At 43.6% G+C, this 20,801-nt stretch overlaps 1 protein-coding gene across 2 annotated transcripts in view; it reads right to left on the bottom strand.

The window, feature by feature from the left end:
• PRLR (prolactin receptor) overlaps positions 1–20,801 on the bottom strand; it is a 156,118-nt gene that overhangs the window by 113,544 nt on the left and 21,773 nt on the right. The window contains exons 1-3 of one of the 2 annotated variants that reach the window (XM_012459968.3): positions 12,827–12,843; positions 10,379–10,543; positions 9,972–10,104 (exon numbers count right to left, since the gene is read on the bottom strand). The exons of the other annotated variant lie outside the window; for it this stretch is intronic. The gene's annotated coding sequence lies outside the window, so the exon portion shown is untranslated. Of the gene's footprint in view, positions 1–9,971; positions 10,105–10,378; positions 10,544–12,826; positions 12,844–20,801 lie in introns of those variants that run through there. 2 annotated transcript variants of the gene reach the window in all.

The raw sequence follows: 20,801 nt of genomic DNA on the forward strand, positions 1-20,801 counted from the left end.
GCCAAAGCAGGGACTCACCAAAGCTGTAGGTAAGATGGGGTGGTAGAGTTCTAAGCATTTTACATGTATTTATGCAATCTTCCAAATAACACAAGCATCCACAAGGCTTGTGGTCACCTGACTGTTACACATGAGGAAATGGGGTAGTTAAGTCTGGCATAGTGCCACATATATAGTAAATGCTCAACAAATGTAGGTGTTATTGGTTTAGAATGATAATATTTAGGCATGTTAAGCCAAAGGCCACCTCCAGATTATAGCAACAAAGGAAAGTTTTGTTTTGCATAAATACAACATCAGCTGCTGGAAAGACAACTTGTAGGACATTGTGAAGCATCTTTAGCTTTCAGCTCTCCTTGGGAGGAAGCCCACTGACCTATGAGTACTTAGTCTTGCTCCCCAGACTTGGCCCTTCTCTTCATTTTTGATGCTTCAGCTATACATTGAGAAGGACCAATTTCCATAATCCTTCCATCTAAATTCCAGAATGTGTTAATTTCATAGTGGGCATATGGAGCCAGTAGATGAAGTCTCCTAAGAGCTTACCATTATTTAGAGTTATTTAATGCAGTGAATGAAATTCTCTTTAAATACTCCACAAGTCTGACTGGAGGACCACAGTTCCTTCTAAGGTAGTGTGCTTTTATTCTCCCCAAACACCTGTTTGATTGAGATGTCAAATAGGAAAGGTAACTTTCTTAAAAAAAAAAAAAAAAAAAGCTTCCAAATGAGTTCCCTGAGGTTCTAGGCTTGGGTCTTTTCTAACTAAAATTACTGGCCCAACGATTGTGTGTATGTCTTGGGTTCCTGAGGAGGAACCCAATGGGGACAAAGTCCCCATGGCAATATACTTCTAAAAACACAGGAGCCTTACAGCAAGACCTAGCTCTGGCTCACTGTTGAGTTTGTTAATAATTAACTCTGAATCTCTGAGCAGGGACAGTCACGTAAGTAGAAGGCAGGAATTCTACCTATACATACACACTGCTGAGAATGGTCCTAGTAGTTCGTCTACTAGGAACTAGAGCACATTTCTCCAACTTTGACCAGGTGCCTTTATCTGAGACCAGCCCGTTGATTGCTTGTGGGGAGGGAGTGGGCAGGAGGGAGAGAGTCGTGATTATATTCTGCTGAATCTGTTTCTGTTCAGACTATGGGAGCAAGGTAAAAGTGTTCCCAATCATATCAGTGTTCTCCGATTTGTCAAATGTCAGGGTGGAAAGAGACTTCAGAGACCGTGAACCTCAAAACACCCACTGAGCCTTGCTGGACTCATCTATCCAGGAGACAATCGCCACATATGGATCAATAGCCTTTAAGTGTACACGGGACGCGGGATCCATTGTACCACGTAGACCCTCGCCTATTGCACCACATTGAGGTGCACTGTCAGAGTGAAATACACACTGAGCATCAAAGACTTTGTATGAAAAAGGGAATGGAAAATACCTCCCTAACAACTATATTATCACACATTAAAATGGCGATATTTGGGATACATTGAAACAAATAAGATCTATTATTAAAATTAATTGCATCTGTTTCTTTATTTTTTTTTTTTTTGCTAGAAAATATAAAGTTACGTTTGTAGCTCATGTGCTACTTCTATTGGGTGTGCTGTTATAACATATACACGTTCCTTCTCCTTGAGCTCCTCCCTCAGCGTGACACTAACCTGATGTTCATCAAGACTTAACCGTCACACTGGCTAGCGCTGCCAAGCCATCTAGACTACAACTTATTCTAGATTCACCCTGGAGAGATCATAGAGGGCATATCTTCTTCACCCAGAGAAGGCATTTATGCCTTATGAAGGCCTCCATTCACCCAGAGGAAACGGCTCTTCCTTGTAACCCTGAGAGGTGCTGGCGCTACTCAGGGCACCTGTGTTCTGGTGAGCCTAACCCTTTAACTAAAAATAGTGGGGCAAAGGAAAGGGTGGGGAGCCAGTGTGAATACGTCATTGTGGAGCAGAGGCAGCTCCCACACCACCTGCGCTGGGGCGGCCCTGGCTAACACATCTTGCTCCACCCTTCATTAAACAGATTTTTCCAATGTTCTTGCTTAAACATCTCTTTGATTCACTGAAAAGTAGTTACAAGCAGTTACACTGGGAAGATGAATGCTACTTTTCTGCACCCACCAGTGTGATAAACCTGCCTGCCCTCAAGAAGCAGATCCTGGCTCTTGCTGGGTGGGGTTGGTGCCAGCCTACACCAGAGCACCCACGGTGGCATGCGGCTAGGATTATCGAAGGGAGATTGGAGGCGGCTGGTGCGCAGCAGGAAGAGCACCAAACCAGCAAAGTCCTGGCCCCTCCATTCAGTAGCTGCAGGATCCTGGGCAAGCCAGTCTCCTGATCAGTAAAATGGGCATAAAAGCACCTATTTCAGAAGGGTGTCGGCAGCGCATGGTCGCTCACGCCTGTGATCCCAGCACTTTGGGAGGTTGAGGCAGGCAGCTCACTTGAGGTCAGGAGTTTGAGACCAGCCTGGCCAACATGGCGAAACCCCATCTTTACTAAAAATACAAAAATTAACCAGGCGTCGTGGTACATGCTTGTAATCCTGGCTACTAGGGAGGCTGAGGCAGAAGAATTGCTAGAACCCAGGAGGTGGAGGTTGTGGTGAGCTGAGATCGCGCCACTGCACCTCCAGCCCGGGTGGCAGAGTGAGACTCTGTCTCAAAAAGAAAAGAAAAGGAAAGAAAGAAAGAAAGAGAAAGAAAGAAAAGAAAGAGAGAAAGAAAGAGAAAGCAAGCAAGCAAGCAAGAAAGAAAGTTGTTATGGGGAGTAAATGTGAGCATTCTAACACCGTCAACAGATAAGGGCTCACTATTACTGATGAAATGTGTCCCACGTGGGAGTTGAGACGTAGAAGTTTTAGGTTTCTTGCCCCTCATTTAGCTCTATGGTTGGGTGCAAGCCTCTGAACTTTTCAGCCGTAGGTTCCTTATCTACAAAATGGATTCTGAAGATTCCTCTCAGTGTGAAGAATTCATGATTTCCATGACCCCAAGCCCTTCCAATAATAGAGAAAATCAAAGAAACTGAGCCCAGAAAGTTCAAACCACTTGTCTAAGGCCGCGCAGCTTTGGGGAAGCAGGATCAGAGTAGACATCCTGCCTCCCGGTCCAGGGTTTTCCTGCTGGAGCACAGGAGCCTCCCTGTTTACCCAGCGAAATGCAATGCAGGAATTCAAGGGGCAAGAGAGAGAGTCCCATTGCCTTGGCCTTGGAAGTCAGGGAGTCCATGCTTCTGTGGTGAGTGGGTCAGCAGCAAAGTCAGCCCCATGAAAACCTCTCTGTGGACACAAATCCTTCTGGTATCTCCCTCAGTGGTACCTGTATATCCCTAATCATTTTCCCTTGACAGCTCAATTTGACTTTGACCGATTGTGTTCAGCAACTATTTTTGTCAAGCAGGTGCTGTCTCCTTAATCTCCTGCTACTGCAGTCACCTGGAGCAGCCACCAAGCAGGGGCCACCGTCAGGAGCTTGCTAGGAAAAAACTAGCAGTGCCTGGGAAGCTGGGCTCTTCGGGTCCAGCTCTTGCTAATTTCAGCAGCTTACCTTCTGATATTTTCTCTTATTCCTCTTTACCTGGAATTCATTTTGGGCCATCTGATTTGTTTAATCATCACACAAAAGATCAACATACCGTATTTATTTTTTAAAGGACCAATTCCAAGGTGAGCTGAGGTGAGCAAACAATTTTATGTATGTCAGCTGCTCCCTGGGCACCTGGGATCAGCCCCTTTTGCACATTCTCTGAGAAGCTTTGTCTCCAAAACTCAGTGTGGAGGCTCTACCCCAGTCCACTGAGTGAGTGACAGACATGGAGAAGTTTGCTTTTGTGGGCTCATCAGGACAGACCTTTATTGGTTCCCCTTTAAAAGAAATGGCAGTTGTTTTTTTCCCCTGGTTGGGGCAACTTGCATGGTTCTGTGTACACAGGTTGGAGAACCGGGAAGAAAAATCAGAACCCATTGTGTCTACTCCTCATCACGCACCTTTTAGCCAGGAGTATTATTCAAAATATATACCTGGTATGACTTAAGTCCTGACCAACCAAAAAAGACATGAGATGTAATAACTGGCAAGGCCACACGTACAAATCCAGCACAAGCTAACCAAAAAAGACACGAGATGTAATAACTGGCAAGGCCACATTAATACAAATCCAGCACAAGCTAACAAATCCAACACAATCTAACTGAAAGCTTTCTGAATGTCAGACGCTGTTTTAAATGCTTTCCAGGAGTTAACTCATTTGCTTCTCGATGAAAACTCTATTAGGTAATGTTTGGGTTGAATTGTGCCCTCCCACCCCAAATTCATAGTTGAAGTCCCAACACCCAGTACAGCAGAATGTGATGTTATTTGGAAGCAGAGTCATTGCAGATATGATAAGTTGAGATGAGATTATGAGGGTGAGCCCTAATTCAATATGATTGGTGTTCTTATAAAAAAAAGGGAAATTTGGACATAGATGCATGCACTCAGGGGCAGCACCACATGGCGATGAAGGCAGAGGTTGGGTGATGCTTTGCAAGCCAAGCAACACTAAAGATGACCGGCACACCACCAGAAGCTAGGAGACAGGCGTAGTGCAGATTCTTCCTCACAGTCCCAGAAGAGACCCAACTCTGCTGACAGACACCATGCTTTTGGGCTTCTGGCTTCCAGCAGTGTGAGACAACACATTTCTGTTGTTTAAGCCACCCAGTTGTGGTACTTTGTGACGGCAGTCCCAGAAAACCAGAATAGGGGACAATATAATTATCCCATTTTACGTGTGAAAACTGAGGCACAAAGAGATTAAGTTCTTCCCCAATGCCCCACAGCTAACACCTGGCAGGCAGTTTGCTCCAGAATGTGCCCTCTTAACTACATTCTTAAAAATAATTCTGGATGGGCACGGTGGCTCACACCTGTAATCCTGACACTTTGGAAGGCTGATGCAAGTGGATCACTTGAGGTCAGGAGATCAAGACCAGCCTGGCCAACATAGCAAAACCTTGTCTCTACTGAAAATACAAAAATTAGCCAGGCGTAGTGGTGAGTGCCTGTAATCCCAGCTACTTGGGAGGCTGAGGCAGGAGAATCACTAGAACTAGGTAGGTGGAGGTTGCAGTGAGCTGAGATTGTGCCACTGCACTCCAGCCTGGGAGACAGAGCAAGACTTTGCCCTGAAAAAAAAAAAAAAGATTTGCTTTGGCCTAAACAATTGGATACTTTTTCTTTGAAATAATTTTTAATCTGAACATACTTCTATCATAATCAGAAAAGAGTAAGTGTACTCTTTAGGGATCAATGATCTTTCCCTAGTGAGCCCATCTTATTCTGCTGCACTGTGCTAGAGCATCTTGGCCACTGTGAATCTACTTCTAACCAAAGGAATCTTCTTTCCAACAAAGGCTCTGGGGAAGAGCCACACAGCTGGGTCCTTAAACCTGGTGATGAGCAAATACTGTAAGGAAGCTGGTAGGGCAATAGACACACAGTGAGCTTTTATCAGGAGGAAATATTTACATCATGGGGATTTTACACTACGGTGACCAAAACAAAGCCTCTGTAGACATTGACCACACAGAAATGATGCAATTAACAGATGTGTTATTTTCAAGAAGGCTCTCTCCCCAGCCTGCCTTCCTCTTGAACAGGGAGTCTGAGGTGGCCAGGTGTGTGTGCAGGGAGAAAGAAACTTCTGAGGAACGTCATTTCCAGCCTATTTTATTGTAACAGCCTCCTAAGTGTTTTCTATGTCATCTATCTTGTCCCCTCCCAACTGCTCTGCACAGTTCAGCCAGAGCTTTCCTTCAGCCAGTGCAGATCAAATCATACATCTCTCCTGCTGACAGACCTTCCATAGTTCATAGCCTCAGCCTTGCAAACTGGCCTCAAAGACCATCTTTGGAAATTCTGTTCTGGTTAGCGCTCAAATAACAGACACCCCAAGAAAACAGATCCTTATGAGACACAGACACTGTATCTTTCACATAGAAAGGTTTGGATACAGAGACTTGGCTCTGCTCCCACCCAACCTCGGGTCTCACCTCTCCCTAGGCTGTACCATTAGGGTTCCAGCTACTTGAACCCCTGTTTTCCAGTGACCACCATGCTTCCTCAGTGCCTCTGCCCTTGCAGTGGGTTCCTTCTGCCAGGAACACACTACCCAGAACCCTTTTCCTTCCATTTCTACCTTCAAGTTCAGGCATTAACTCCAGAGGAATTCTTCCTAGATCAGCCCAGTTGAGTTCCGGGCCCTCTCATGCAGGCCCATGGTCTGAGTGTCCCTCAGAACCATCGACTTTATCACGCTTGACATTACCATCATTGGTCCATGTGCCTGTCACACCCACAAACTTCTTGGGGATAAAGGCTATGTTTCATTCATCTTTGTACTGCCAAGGCCTGCTCTGTTACATAATTGGTGCTCAATTCCAATGTTGAGAGAATACATGAGTGAACAAATGACACGTAGTTCAACACTACAAACAATAAGGGCACAGCTCTACCCTTTGTCATGAGCACCTGTTCTTTAATGCCCCTGGAAATTCGGGGCTTCTTGTGAATGAGTTAGTGCCAACCTCTGCATGCCATCCTCAGCTCTGTGCCCTCCTCTCTCCCCCACCTCTTAATTCCCTAAGGACTCCAGCTTATTTATTTATTTATTTATTTTTGAGATGGCGTTTTGCTCTTGTTGCCCAAGCTGGAGTGCAATGGCACAATCTCAGCTCACTGCAACCGCTGCCTCCCAGGTTGAAGCAATTCTCCTGCTTCAGCCTACCAAGTAGCTGGGACTACAGGCACGTGTCACCATGCCCGGCTAATTTTTTGTATTTTTAGTAGAGACAGGGTTTCACCGTGTTAGCCAGGATGGTCTCAAACTCCTGACCTTGTGATCTGTCTGCCTTGGCCTCCCCAAAGTGCTGGGATTACAGGTATGAGCCACTGTGCCCGGCCCTACTCCAGCATATTAAATGTGCTCCAATGTCTATGGCTGAGAAGTACAGGGTAGATAGAAAGGAAGTGTGTAGGGTAAGATAAAAGGAGCTAAGCCTAAAAAGGGTTCCAGAAAGTCAGGAAGAAAAAGTGTGAACGGGAGGAGGAGAGGATTTGGGAGGTGAGAGAGTCACATTCCCAGACAGAGGAGCATAGTCCAGAGCTTTCTCTTCTCTTTCTTTCTGCTGCTACCAAATGCTGGATGTTGCCCTGAATATTCAGGATCAGTCTCTTCCATGTATAAACATGAGTGCAAATGAGCAAGAAAAGAAGATGGTAATTCTGTTTTGGTTAGCTCCCAAATAGCAGATGCCCCAAGAAAACAGATTCTTGGATTCTTGTGAGACACAGATGCTGTATCTTTCACATAGAAAGTTTTGGATATGGAGAACTTAATGGTAGGAACTCCGTGTCTATGTGGGGGCCTCTGTGTGCACAAACTGCCCTGAAGACATCCAGGTGCAGCAGAAGCAGCCAGATGCTGCTGCGTTAGGAAAGACTAGCTGTCCCCAAGGCTGATGCTGTGCTGAGATTTGAGTACGGTTTTTTCCTGCTTGCATTTGCAGTTACATGGAACTCGTTGGGCCACTTCCTGTGGTTTGAAGAGTCTAAGCCTGGCACATTAGGAGCAACAGAATCACCATGGGGCCCTTCTCCCCGTGGACATGTCCTTCTTTTTCAGAGAGGCCGTTTAGGAGACTTTAAAGTGTCGAGGCAGCTATTCGTTGCCCAGCCACCCCCATCTCTACCATCTGTGTCTGTCTACAGTGACCCTCAACTCCCCTAGTTATGCAAACAGCAGTGGGGACAAGGAACAACATGTATGTCTCTAGATAAGCCCCACACTGAAAAACAGCCTTTGAGCAAAGCAGCCCCCAATTTCTTTCTCTTAGGTAAGAAATTCTCAAAAATGCTCTACCCCTGTGCTGACTGTGCAACTTGTGTAAGCACAAACATGGGTAGGCTATGAACAGATCCAAAGCAAAGCACTCTATCATCTTACTGGGTTCATTCTCTCTCTTCATTTCATCCAGAGAAAGTAAAACGGACACCATGCCTTGGGAGGCCTTGGTTTTAAGACACAGGTCTTACTGATAAGCTCTTTTCCTTGGAGGGCACCATGGAGCTAGTAAATTCTGACTGGCAGGTTCCTGTTAGTCCTGCAGTATTTATTTTTATTTTTTTGAGATGGAGTCTCGCTCTGTCACCCAGGCTGGAGTGCAGTGGTGTGATCTTGGCTCACAGCAACCTCTGCCTCCTGGGATCAAGCGATCTTCTGCCTCAGCCTCCTAAGTAGCTGGGACTACAAGGGTGTGCCACCACACCCGGCTGATTTTTATATTTTTAGTAGAGACGGGGTTTCACCATATTGGTCAGGCTAGTCTTGAACTCCTGACCTCATGATCCACCTGCCTCGGCCTCCCAAAGTGCTGAGATTACAGGTGTGAGCCACCACACCCGGCTGGTCCTGCAATCTTCATGTCAGACCCTCTGGAGAGCTACCCGTGACTACCCAGATTGCTAGCTGCACCCCTCAGGCTGGGCTTTCACATCAGAGCATGGGAGCTACTGCTATTGTTGCACAGATGTTCTCTCCTCCCAAAGGTGAACATCTGGAGGGCACAGCTGCCTCATTTTCCTCTCACAGCACCCAAATCACCCTGCTTGCTCTTCTTGTTACATAGAGGTCAGATGGACTAATTCTGATGCCTTGTGATTGGGCTGGAAGATGAGTGCATGGGGAGCTGGATTCTTACTGAGGCAAGAACGCCTCTTTTTATCTGGCATGTTAGATTGGCATGCATCTCCTTTGTTTTTTTCTGCTTCCCTGAAGCGTGGCTCTGGTTCTGTCCAGGGAGCATCTCCAAAGCCAGGCACAGATGCTGGCAAAGTGGTGCACTCCTGGATGAGGAGGTGTGTGTCAGGCAAGCTTGATGCTGCCCTGTGGCATGGAAGGTTCAAATAAGCAACTAGCTCACACCTGCCCTAGATGACTGGCTCTGGGACTTCTAGGCCACTTATATTCTGGTGTCTGGGAGAACTTGCCGTTTTAGAAGAGGCTTTGAAGGTTTCACTGGTGTAATAAACATTTATTAGATGCCTACAAAGTGCTGGGCTCTCAGGATGAAGCTGATATGGTTCCTGCCCTCATGACACTCTGTCTATAAAATCAGGAAAGGCCTGGTGCAGGTCAGTGAGGGGCTGCCTCTCTCGCTGAGTGTTGGTTACAAGGCCCTGCCTTATCCCAGGTTAGGCCTCTGTGCCCATCTCTCTAGCTTGTTTTCCCACTTCTCCAAAACCTTCCTCCTCTTGCTTCTATTTTGTCCTACGTTCTGGCCATTTTCCCTTCATCCACCCTTTCCATTGCTTATGCCTTCTATCGTGATGGAAAGTCTGCACAAATGGATAAACAGACTGTAGTACACCCATACAATGGAGTGTTACTAAGTGCTAAAAAGAGAGAAGCTACCAAGCCCTGGAAAGACATGGAAGGACCTTAAAAGCATATTGCTAAGTGAAAGAAGCAGTCAGACACGACTACATTCTGCATGATTCCAAGTATATGAAATTTCAGAAAAGGCACAAGTATAGAGACAGTAAAAAAAATCAGCAGTTGTCAGGGATTTGCAGGAAGGAAGGGAGGGTGACTTTAGGGAAGTGAAACTATTCTGTATGATGCGGTAATGATAGATAAGTATCATTCTACATTTGTTAAAACTCATAGAACCATACGACTCAAAAAGTAAACCCAAATGCAAACTCCGGACTTGTTAGTTAATAATGATATATCAACATTGGTTCATCATGATAAATATACCACATGAACGTAAGATGTTAGTAATAGAAGAAACTCTGTGGGGGAAAACGAGTATAATAGGAACCGTCTGTACTTTCTGTTCAATTTTTCTGTAAACCTAAGACTGCTGCAAAAAATGAAGTTTGTTAAAGAAGTCATCTCAACTCACCCTGATGTCACCCTGGCACAGGCTGTGGCGGGTTCCCTGTCGGCTTCTCTCTGCCTTCCAGTGAGATCGGGAGATGTTCTCAGCTCCACGCCAAAGCAGCCTCCTTGTCTCCCAGTTCACTCCAAGGACTGGTCTGTCATGTGACCGGGCCAGTGTGTTACTGAGCCGCCCTCTTGATCTTCGATCCCAGGCCTGGACAACACTGTCTCCCTGGAACTCCTGGGGCCTAACGTGTGGTCTCCGTGCTGATCTCCTATTCAACATGGCCTTGCCCATAAGACCCTTTTTACCACCATTGATACCCCAAACACACCCCACCCTGACCATTCCCAATCGTAGGTGAGAGGCATTGAAAGGTGAGAATCAGAACGGACAGAGAAAAGACGAAGGGGGCCTGAGTCTCTCACCTGTGACCTTCAGGCAGTTGGACACGTCACCCACGCTTCTGGCTGGAGCCTGCCTCATCTTTGTTAGGAGTCTTAGAGGCAAGTGGCCAGAGGTAACATCCTCCTCTGCATTTCCTACACTGACAAGGAGAATGCTGTGGCTCTACCCAGTCATCCTTTTACAACCTGGTGAAAGGTACAGCCCACTGTTAATCATTGATCTGCATAGTAAAGTACAGAGTATTTTTGTAGGCAAGGCAATTCCTTGCTGGAAAATGCAAGGACACATTTTGTGTCAGATGGTTCCAGGGGCTGGAGCTTGGGGTCAGGGGACAACTTGCTCACACGTGTCTATTGGGTTTGGCTGGGAGTAGAAGGGGCAGAGACAGGACCTCAATCTTTAACAGGCTCTAAACAAAATGTAAAAACTAATTTTGAACAAAAATACGAATTCTCAAGTTTGTAAGAAAAGTAGTCCATCAACTCTTATGAAATACCGGCTCTCCCTAAATAAAATAAAATAAAGAGAAATATTTGCAATGGTAAAGACCAGGAGAATGGTTCATTCTGACACTGTGTTTAGCAGTCCTGTACTAAACCTGCACTCCATGAAAGGTCAAGCTGGCAAGTTTGGACTCAATCCTGTAAGCTGTGAAGAGGCAGGGAGCTGACAGTAGGCTTTCCAGGCAGGGAGGTGACAAATGTGTATGGTAAGATAAAAGGAAAGGGAGTTAAGAGGGGAAATAATATTAAAAAAAGTAAAGGGAATACAAAATAGTCCCATTTTATGAAAGATTCTCATGCATGCACTGTTGGCGGACTCAGAATCTGGACGTCGTTAGAGAAGGGGGCTTCTAGGAGAGCAGGTACATTTTGGGATCCATAAGGCCAACTGCGATTCTTTGAGGAATTCTCAAAAGCCTGAGTCCATCCGCCAGGGGATTAGGTAGGGGACAGACTGGGATCTTCAATGAACAAAAGTAGGACATGAAGCTTGGCTAGCAGGAACTGCCTGCTTGGGAAGATTGCTCCAGCTAGAATCCCCTCCTCTGTCTCCCAGGCTGCTATGTGAAGATTGCCATGGGAAGCACACGTCAGTGTGTTTGCAAACTGGGCTAGGTGAAGGCTAATCAAGACCTTTCCTGAAGGAATGGGCCTCAGGAGTGTCTTAATCAGGTCAGTGCTATAATAAAGTGCTTTAGACTAGGTGCCTTATAAACCACATAACTTCTCACAGTTTTGGAGGTTGGAATTCTGAGGTCAGGGTGGCAGCATAGTCAGGTTCTGGTTGGGGCTTTCTTCTGGTTTGCACACTGCTGACTTCCTATTGTAACCTCACATGGTGGAAAAAGGTGAGAGAGCTCTCTGGGAATCCTTTTGTAAGGGCACTAATCTCATTCATGAAGCCTCCCAAAGGCTCCATTATATTGGGGGTTAGGATTTTAATATGTGAATTTTGAGGGGAGCTCAATATTCGCTCCATTTCAGGGTAGAGAAGTATAGATTCTTGGAAACCATTTTCTCCTGTCCCCAACTGTTTTTTATTTTATTTTATTTTAATTTTTAAGTTCAAGGTTTAATCCAGTTTGCCAAGGATATTAGCCATGATGTGGAATCAAAAGTCACAAGTGGGAGAATGGGAAAGTGAGGCCAGCTCCATCCATGTGCTTGGCTATAGGATTGGGGGGAGGTCACAGGCTCACTGGGAGTGTCTGAAACTATGATCATTATCTGTTTTTGTTTTTCTTTCTCTGAACCTTAATCAACTACAGGGTCAACTCCTTTCTTTCTGGCGGCTCCCCTAGGTCTACCCAAGTGTGGGCTTCCCCACCATGGGAGGTTTCCCTCATTGCTCAGATCTGGGAATGACCCCTGACTGGTGCTCAGGTGAATGACTGAGACTCAGCCAGATGTCATTCTTGCTGGGTTTGTACAAGTGCCAGCACACTCCTCAGCTCTGCTGCTTCCTTCACTCACACTAGTCCTTCCTCCACCTGTTTAGTCCTTGAGGCTGATATAGTAATTGATGGACCTACAGGCCTAAGTTTTGGCGGAGGCTGAAGATGAGCCAATTAACTGGCAGCATCCCCAAGAGAGGACCCTCAGGTTACGGCTGAGACCCACTCCAGCCCGGAAGCCTCCCCGACCAGCGACTGCTGCTCAGAGCATGCACCTCAGTACAGTTCCAACTGCAGCAGAGCTCTGAGAGGATGCGGTTCAGGGTTTTCTCCCCAGTTGGGTTTGCCACCCTGGATCGGCACTGTCCCCTGAGGGCATGCCTTAGACATGCAATGGCATGAGGAGAGGTGAGACTGGCAAGCTTAAGGAGCGACACCCATCCTGGTTAGAGGGAAAACCGCCTGTGATGCCTGCCCTGACAAAGGCGGAACTGTCCTGGAGTATTGCCATGTAGATGCCGATGGCATCGTTCCTCCAGCCAGCCCAGCCCTTCAATCCCTGTAACAATACCTTTCAGCCTCCTCTAGATTCCCCAGTGACAGGGCAGCATTCTGGGCAGCTCCACTCTACTTCAGCCAGTTGCTAACACTGCTGACTCAGTTCATCATCCTTTTGTTGACATCTCAGGGCCGCTCCGAGTGCAATGCTGAGGGCAGGAAGATTGAGAAGCCTCGCCCCAGGAAGGCCCCCTTTTCCTACTCCAGTGGTGCTGGCCCTGAGCCCTAGCAGAGTATCACTTAGTAAAGTCATCTTCCGCTTGCCAAAGTAAACAAATGGAGCACTTTATTATAACATGCCCTTGACTCTACGGAGCGTTCCCCCAGTTCCTAGTGAAGCTGCAAAGCAGAGCGCCTTCCGTGGTTCCATGGCACCGGACAAAAGGCAAGCTTCTGAGGATGCCTACAGCAGCCTTTTTCTATCTCATTGAAAGGACATTGGCATTTCCAGTGTCGTCTCTTTGCCTCTCTCTTTCCTCAGATGTAAGAGTCTGAATTCCTGACCTTTGTTTCCTTGCTCTGCTATTTAGCAAACAGGACATTTAATCTTATTTGATCTTATGTTTTGTAATTTGTGGTTAAATAGGAGATACCAGACCTCTAAACAGAAAAGTATGTTAGCTGCTGAAATATATATATATATATATATATATATATATTTTGGTTTCCACCACTTGGTCTTTGTTCTCTCTTTTTCTCTCTGCTCCTTCACCACTAGAAAACACTTAATGTCGTTCTGGTTTGGGTCACAAAATTGGTCACTTGGACCGTGTTCACAGCAGCTCTGACAGCGTTTTAGCCACATGTCCTCAACTCTCTCTCAGTAAGCTGTTAGCCGATGATCCGCCTACAACAAGAAACTGAAACCCTCCCCAGAGCCACTGATCTGCTCCCGTGAAGCCTTTGCTCTTAAAGGACAACCACAGCACAACCACAGCATGATTAACAACAGCCAAGTTCAAAGGAGCTGAAGATGGATTTCTGGCTGTCTGGAGCTGGCTGCTGAGAAAGCAGGTCCCTTGGCAGGAAGCTCTTGCAGGGCTTCTCCTCCAAAGCAGGAAAGACAAGGAAAAATGCATAGAAATGCAGCTCTGAGCTTAACTTCACCAGAAGGTTACAGAGGCTCAAGCAGTTCCCAAATCTACGAGCTTTTCTTAAGCATAAGGAAATGCTATAGGAGAAATGCAGATCAGCTGAGTGAGAGACAGAATTCGATGTGTACCCTAGTTCTTTTCTCCCCCTGAGCCAGGCTGTGTAATGCTGTGGACATTTTCAGTTAAGATATTCCAGATGTGAAAGCAGTTAGATTGTGAGACAGACAATACACCTGATTGAAAAACAAACGCCATTTTCTGAAAGAAACAGCTATGATCTACTTTATGACGCTATATGGCTAAGAATATTGATAATTCTCACTATCTCCTATGATTGTGACAGAAATGCTTCCAAGGTGTCATTTTCACAGCTATCAATTTACCTTAAAGGGAGTGAAATGTGGGAGAAATTCTTTAAAAGTTTTTTATTTTTTATTTTTTGAGATGGAGTCTTGCTCTGTCACCCAGGCTGGAGTGCAGTGGCGTGATCTCGGCTCATTGCAACCTCCACCTTCTGGGTTCAAGCAATTCTCCTGCATCAGCCTTCCAAGTAGCTGGGAATACAGGTGCCTACCCCCAGGCCTGGCTAATTTTTGTATTTTTAGTAGAGACAGGGTTTCACCATGTTGGCCAGGCTGGTCTTGAAATCCTAATCTTGTGATCTGCCCACCTCGGCCTTCCAAAGTGCTGGGATTACAAGCGTGAGCTACTGCACCTGGCCTAAAAGTTTTTTAAAACACATCTTTCTTCAAAAATTGGAAATTGGAAAAAAAAAATCCATCATCTAAAATGTTTTCCCCTTACGTTTTATCTTTTATAGTTCTCTAAATAAAATCTGATTATTAAATGAGTACTATGGTAACAATATAACCTACTTGATATCCCCAGATAAAGTGATTGTACATCTGTAGAGGAGAGAGAAAATTAATAGTTTATATATTTTAATTTCCATAACATTTTGTTGCTCTCTTTTCCTCCATAGATTCCAAATTTTACCCCAAGATATCGAAAATTCAAAAAATGTATTTATTATCACAACTAAATAGAAACTCAGGACTGATAAGAAAAAAAATCCTCTGATTAACTGTCACAAAGAAAAGAATGGGAATTGGGATTGATCTCAGTTTTGGCTCCTCCAAAGTGTGGGTGTGAGTTTTAGAAAATACAAGATTTCCTTTTTGCCAGCATGATCCTCCAAGCCTTGAGTGGCTCCGATGATTGCCAACAGAAAAGGGGTAGAGCTGGACAAAGTAGCACTTTGGAATGAGCTGACTGTTTAGAGCCATGTTCTTTCTGGCATGTCTCACAGAGCCTCGCTTTCTTCCTTTGTAAATGGGGGATAAAAATACTGTACAATGGGGGGATGGAGGTGGCAAACCACCTTGCCATGTATGTACCTATGCAACAATTCTGCATGACCTGCACATGTACCAGAACCTAAAGTACAATAATAAAAAAAAAGAGATCACATCCACTATGGGAGTTGCATTGTGAAAGGAATTTGTATCAGTGGGCCTGGTGCTTTTTAGGATAAAGCTCTTAGACAACTTTTTAAATTTTTTAAAGAAATTTCGTATAGAAATCATCTTAAGTTTTGGGGCATATTACAGTCACTTAGAGATTTCTTTCAAAAATACTTATGTTCATGCTCAACATAAACAGTTAAATGAGAATATCTGGGAGTATGTGCATAAATTAGTTCGGTTAAGATTTTATTTTTAAACCAAACTCCTCCTACTTCCATAATTCTAATATGCAGCCAGGATTGAGAAGTGCTACTTAGATCTCTTTTGAGTCAACTTTAATAAATAAAAAGTTCACCTAAAAAAATACCGTACAGACTTCAGTGGTTTGGAAATAATATAGTTAACATGCCTGTCCTATACACCAAGTATTAAGGAGGTAGCTGGTAAATGGCAGCTCTTCTGATAGTCGTGACTTTGGACACAAAAGCAAATCAATTCTACCAATTCACGCTGCCCCAGAACCTGCCCTCTGAAAGCCCTGCTTGCTCTAGGATGAGAGAAGGAAGCTAGTCATTCTCAGAATATAAAAACTCTGAGGGCAGAGACTCAATCAACCTGGGTTGTTGACTGACAATTGCTTTGCCCAGCAGCCAGTGGGAGGGCTTTCAAATATATATTCTTTGTGAAGTGCACCCTAATTTCATTTAATGTGAAACTGCAAGGAAATAGAGATAATTTCATGGACATCTCTCTCTCTTTCTCTAGGAACAAGACTTTTCTTAACCAAGCTGTCCTGGCAGCTGAGGAAGGAGTATGGGATTGAAGGAAGAGCCCAGGATTTCTGGGTATTGCTGTGAGGTGTCAGGACACTAGGGACGTAGTTTCAATTCTAACACTAAGAATGGTGCCATGTCTTACATAGGGCTTTCCAGGTCAGAGAGACCCTAGGTATGCCTGGTCTGATGGTACCCTCCCCTGTAAGATAGCAGACCAAATAGCATCAGTCCCATTTTATACCAGTGGTTTAAAGAGTTAACAGATTTGCCCAAGATCACACAGATGAATGGAAGCAGGTTTAGAATTCAAACCCAGATCTTTCCTTTACTGAGTACTTCATCTGCAGATTGTTCATCCTTCTTCCTCAGGACTCTATTCATAAGGCTCTGCTTTTTCCTTTCAATTTTTAACTGCATGGCACTAGCAAATTCTTTGGCTTAACCCACAGGTTCAGTGGCAAATTCTCTCTACCAAGCTGTGTAACTTTGGGCAAGTCACTTAATCCCCCTGAACCCTAGCTTCTTCATTAAATGGTGACAATAAAGATAGGACTCAAAATTATGAAGATTAAAAGTAATAATGCATGCAGAGTTGTTAGTATGGTATACACACTGGTTCTAGCCTTCGGAGTAACTCCTCCTCCTCCTCTTCCCACACAATAAATCTTTGACGTTGAAATTCCAACACATATTGATCTCTAGTAAGGAATTTGAGGGCTACAGCTATTTAAAACATAGTATATTTGTAAAACCACAATGTTCAAGTGATGTTGTGAGAGTACATTTATTATTTGTGTGTCCAAGGAAAATGATATCTTACCCCTTTGGTGAGTATAAAGTAAGAAGACAGCCTTAAGGCCTGTTTGGATGTTATAAATATCAATGCATCTAAAGAAACATTTGCAGGACATGTCTGTCCTGCTCTGGCTTCACTGGACACTCCAATGTCTTTTCCATTTTCTCCATGAAGACTTAAAAAAAAAAAAAAAAAACAACGAATACTTACCAGGCACATAATAACTCTCTTAGATTGACAGCCATTAACTTGGGTAGTTAGCACAATTGCAATCTTTGGAGCATCTCAGAGGTCTCAGTCAAAACCTTTAATATTTTTGGAGATACTTTTAGTACTCTTTTCTTACCCTTAACAGGGTGAGGCTGCTTGGTTCCAGATATCTGGTATCAAATTGCCATAAATTGGTAAATAAAAGGGGATTTGAAGACATGATAGGATGAATTCCCTTGACTCCTTGACCCCAAGACCTCTGTTATTGTAGATATTAATCTTTCAGTTTCGGACTGAGCAATATCTAACCTATTCTGGAGGGCAATCTTTACTCACCAATGACAGCATCAGTAGAATGCAGACAAATGCATAAAGACCTCTAGATAAAGAGAGGCTAACGTGTTGTATTTAGGACTAGACACTCTGGAGTCAGATTGTCTGGGATCACCTAACTAGATATGTGACCTTGGACAAGTTACTCGAGTTCTTTATAATTCAGTTTCCTTACCTGTGAGAGGGAGATGATAGTAAGAGAACCTACCAATTGCTTCTTACAGGCAATTTACATATTTCCATTGAGAGATCTTTGATCAAATTCAGTGTGGTGTCCATTAGCGTTTGGAAGGGCAAATGCAATCTAGCCGAGTCAAGAGACCTGAGTCGAGTCCTCTACCTGATTCACAGATCAAACCATTTAGCACAGTACTAAAGGCTTTTTACAATCTGACACCCACCTACATTTTCCATACTTGCTGTCACTTCTTCTCCTTGTGTTTTGCTCATCAGACTATTTGCAATTGCCCAAAATATCAGGGATGTGCAACTCACTCTTTGTACTATTTTCTCTCACAGAATCCCCTCCCCACTCACTGCTTACTTGTTCATTAACTGCTCCCCCTTCTGGCAGTGGCTACATTCTCTCTGTCTCCTCCATCAGACTGTGCTTAGAGAAAGCGGAGAATAGTCACCTTTTCATATTGGTGACTGGTATAGAGCCTGGTACATAGTGGGTGAGCAACAGTTATTTTTAAGTAACCGAGAGATTAAATTAATGTTTTCTCATTAAGTCTCTTAAGAATGGTGATCATAATATGTCTCCTTTCTGCTTTTGAAAAATATGTGAGGGCATCTTAAAGTAAAGTTATAACATACTTTATTGTCAGTAATATAATGACTCACTAAAGACATGAAAGTAATTTAGCCTTAGGCCATTCTTACACTGCTTTGAAAGCCTGGAAAAATATTCAAGTGGCAATTCCATTATATGTCCTTGAAAATATCAGTGCAGATTCCTTTGTTAATAGAGTATCTGTCCTCTGACAATCAAATGGGGGCATGTTGCATAATGACCCCATCACTGGGCTTGTTCTTAGACAGGTTATAAATCCCTGATTACTTCTCGTGGTCAGCTGTGTCTGGATAAATCTTGTTCCCATAGGACACTGGGGAGAGGAGAATGTCTGAGATGGCCATTTCCTTCATCTGGCTCTGAAAGAAACAGCAATCACCAGGCCACCTTGTCGACATGTTACCTCCAATGCTTTCTTGCTTGAGAACAATTCTTTCAGAAGACTGAGCTGTCCTTTTCTACAGGCAGTAGAGAAATGGATGGATTCTTATGCTATAAAACTTGTGATCTTGGCAAAATATGGCTAAACTTCTTTAGGTACCTTTAAATATCTGGTTATATCGGGGTGATAGTGGTACAGCAGGTGTCTTGCTCAGCAGAACATTGTGTTGAGTGTGTAATTAGAAAGACCAACTGGATGGAAGAAAAGAAACAAGGAACCAAGATTTCTTGAGTTTTCTACCATGGCCAGGGAAAGATAGATGGAATTATTACCCTGAATTTGAAATCATCACCGGAAGGCAGACATCATTTTTCATGCCAGAACTTTGGACCCAACGTCATTCTTCTCATCTGTGATCTGAAGTAGAGGGGTAGAGAAACCTACTTAATGAAACTCCAGTGGTTGGAGGTGTTAATACAGATCTGATGGGTCTCTGTGTTCATCTAACATAGTTTTGCTAGTAACTTGTCAAACTTGCATTACAGAGCAATATTTCATAGAAAAGAAGCAAAGTATTAATGAGACTAACTTATTTCTTGAATATGGTTTCCTAGTAGCAAAGTTCTTCTTTTCATTTAGTGAGAAAGCACGAGAATTTTGAGCCTTTACCAAAAGCTCAGCATTACTGTACTCAATATTTTTGGCAGGTGGTTGAGCTTTCCCTCATTGAACCATTATCTTTGTTTGGTATCCTTGGTGTTGCAAATCAAGATTGAGAAAGTCAGACTGATTTTTTTGAGGGTCACAGTAGTCACTAAAAAAGCAAACAAACAAACAAATAAAACAACCCAGCAACAAAAACAACACAGCTCTAATTTTTATTGGTGGTAACAAGAAAAATAATCACGGGAAGGACATGTGTGTTTCTTAGAAATATTGTTGTATGGGGCAATGTATTCATGGTACTTAAAAGAATGTGTATTTCAAAAGCTAATTGTATAAAACTTTTCTCTCAAAAGAAGATCAGAATGTTGTGCCATTGCATTCCAGCCTGGGTGACAAGACCAAAATTTCTGTCTCAAAAGAAAACAAAACAACACACACACACACACACACACACACACACACACACGAAGATCAGAATGTAATGTTATCTTACTCCTGAGTTGGAAAGTATCCTGGCTTGAGAGTATGTAATACTCAAGTGAGAAGATGGGTTGTTTAGCTATGTCTTGCAACTCATGATGAGGAAGGGCCTCTTTCCTAAGGGAGCAGGCTTTGGGATTTCTAACAAGTGGAAGAGGGTACTTACAGAATACCTTAAGAGCTGTGCTGAAGATTCAGCCTTAGCGTCTAAGTTATTTAGTATTATTATTCCAAGACACGCCTACCTTAACAATCCTATACCCCAGTGGAATAATGCAATCTAATTCCAGAATCAAAGGATTTCTTAGTAGCCATAAAGAACATAATTCTAAGAAATAGAAAAAAATACATTTGTGAGAATCAAAAGATTTTTTGAACAACCTGGGAGAATCTTCACAAATTCCAAAGACTCAACCTGTCAGCCTTATACATGACAATGGTAGCGGCAGAAGAAAGACCTCAAATTACCCACTATCAAAGATCATTTCTTATGCATCTCTATGTTGTCTTTCTAGTAAGGCACCTGATACATCATAGGGTCTCAATAAATATTGACTTGAATTCAAGTGATACTCAAAGATGATAACACCACATCATTGGAGACATACACTTAATCACCCTTTGAAGAAAGTCACACAAACATAACAAGTTTCCTGCCACCCTTCTTCCCCAGGACACTTGGTTATTTGTTAAAGAATTTTCTTGGTGAGAGAGCACTTACAAATGCTACAGGCTGCCAAGAGTGTTCATTATGTGTTTGAATTTCTGTATGTATGTAAAATAGGGAAACATGTTAGTTGTTCATACTAACTTGGACTTTATTAAATGAGAAATTCAACCAAGATTCATGGGAAAAAAATGTAGAATGATAAAAATCTTAAAACCGGAAAGGACTTAAGAAGATATTTATTAGATTTCTGGGAAGAAGTTCCAATCTTCAACTATGCTAAAAGATAAGAGGTAGGGGAGGAGGGAAAAGGCAAATTCTA

The sequence above is a fragment of the Aotus nancymaae genome, unplaced genomic scaffold, assembly GCF_030222135.1.
Source record: "Aotus nancymaae isolate 86718 unplaced genomic scaffold, 86718_ANA_hifiasm-v0.15.2.pri h1tg000014l, whole genome shotgun sequence".
In the NCBI taxonomy this organism is placed as follows: Eukaryota; Metazoa; Chordata; class Mammalia; order Primates; family Aotidae; genus Aotus; species Aotus nancymaae.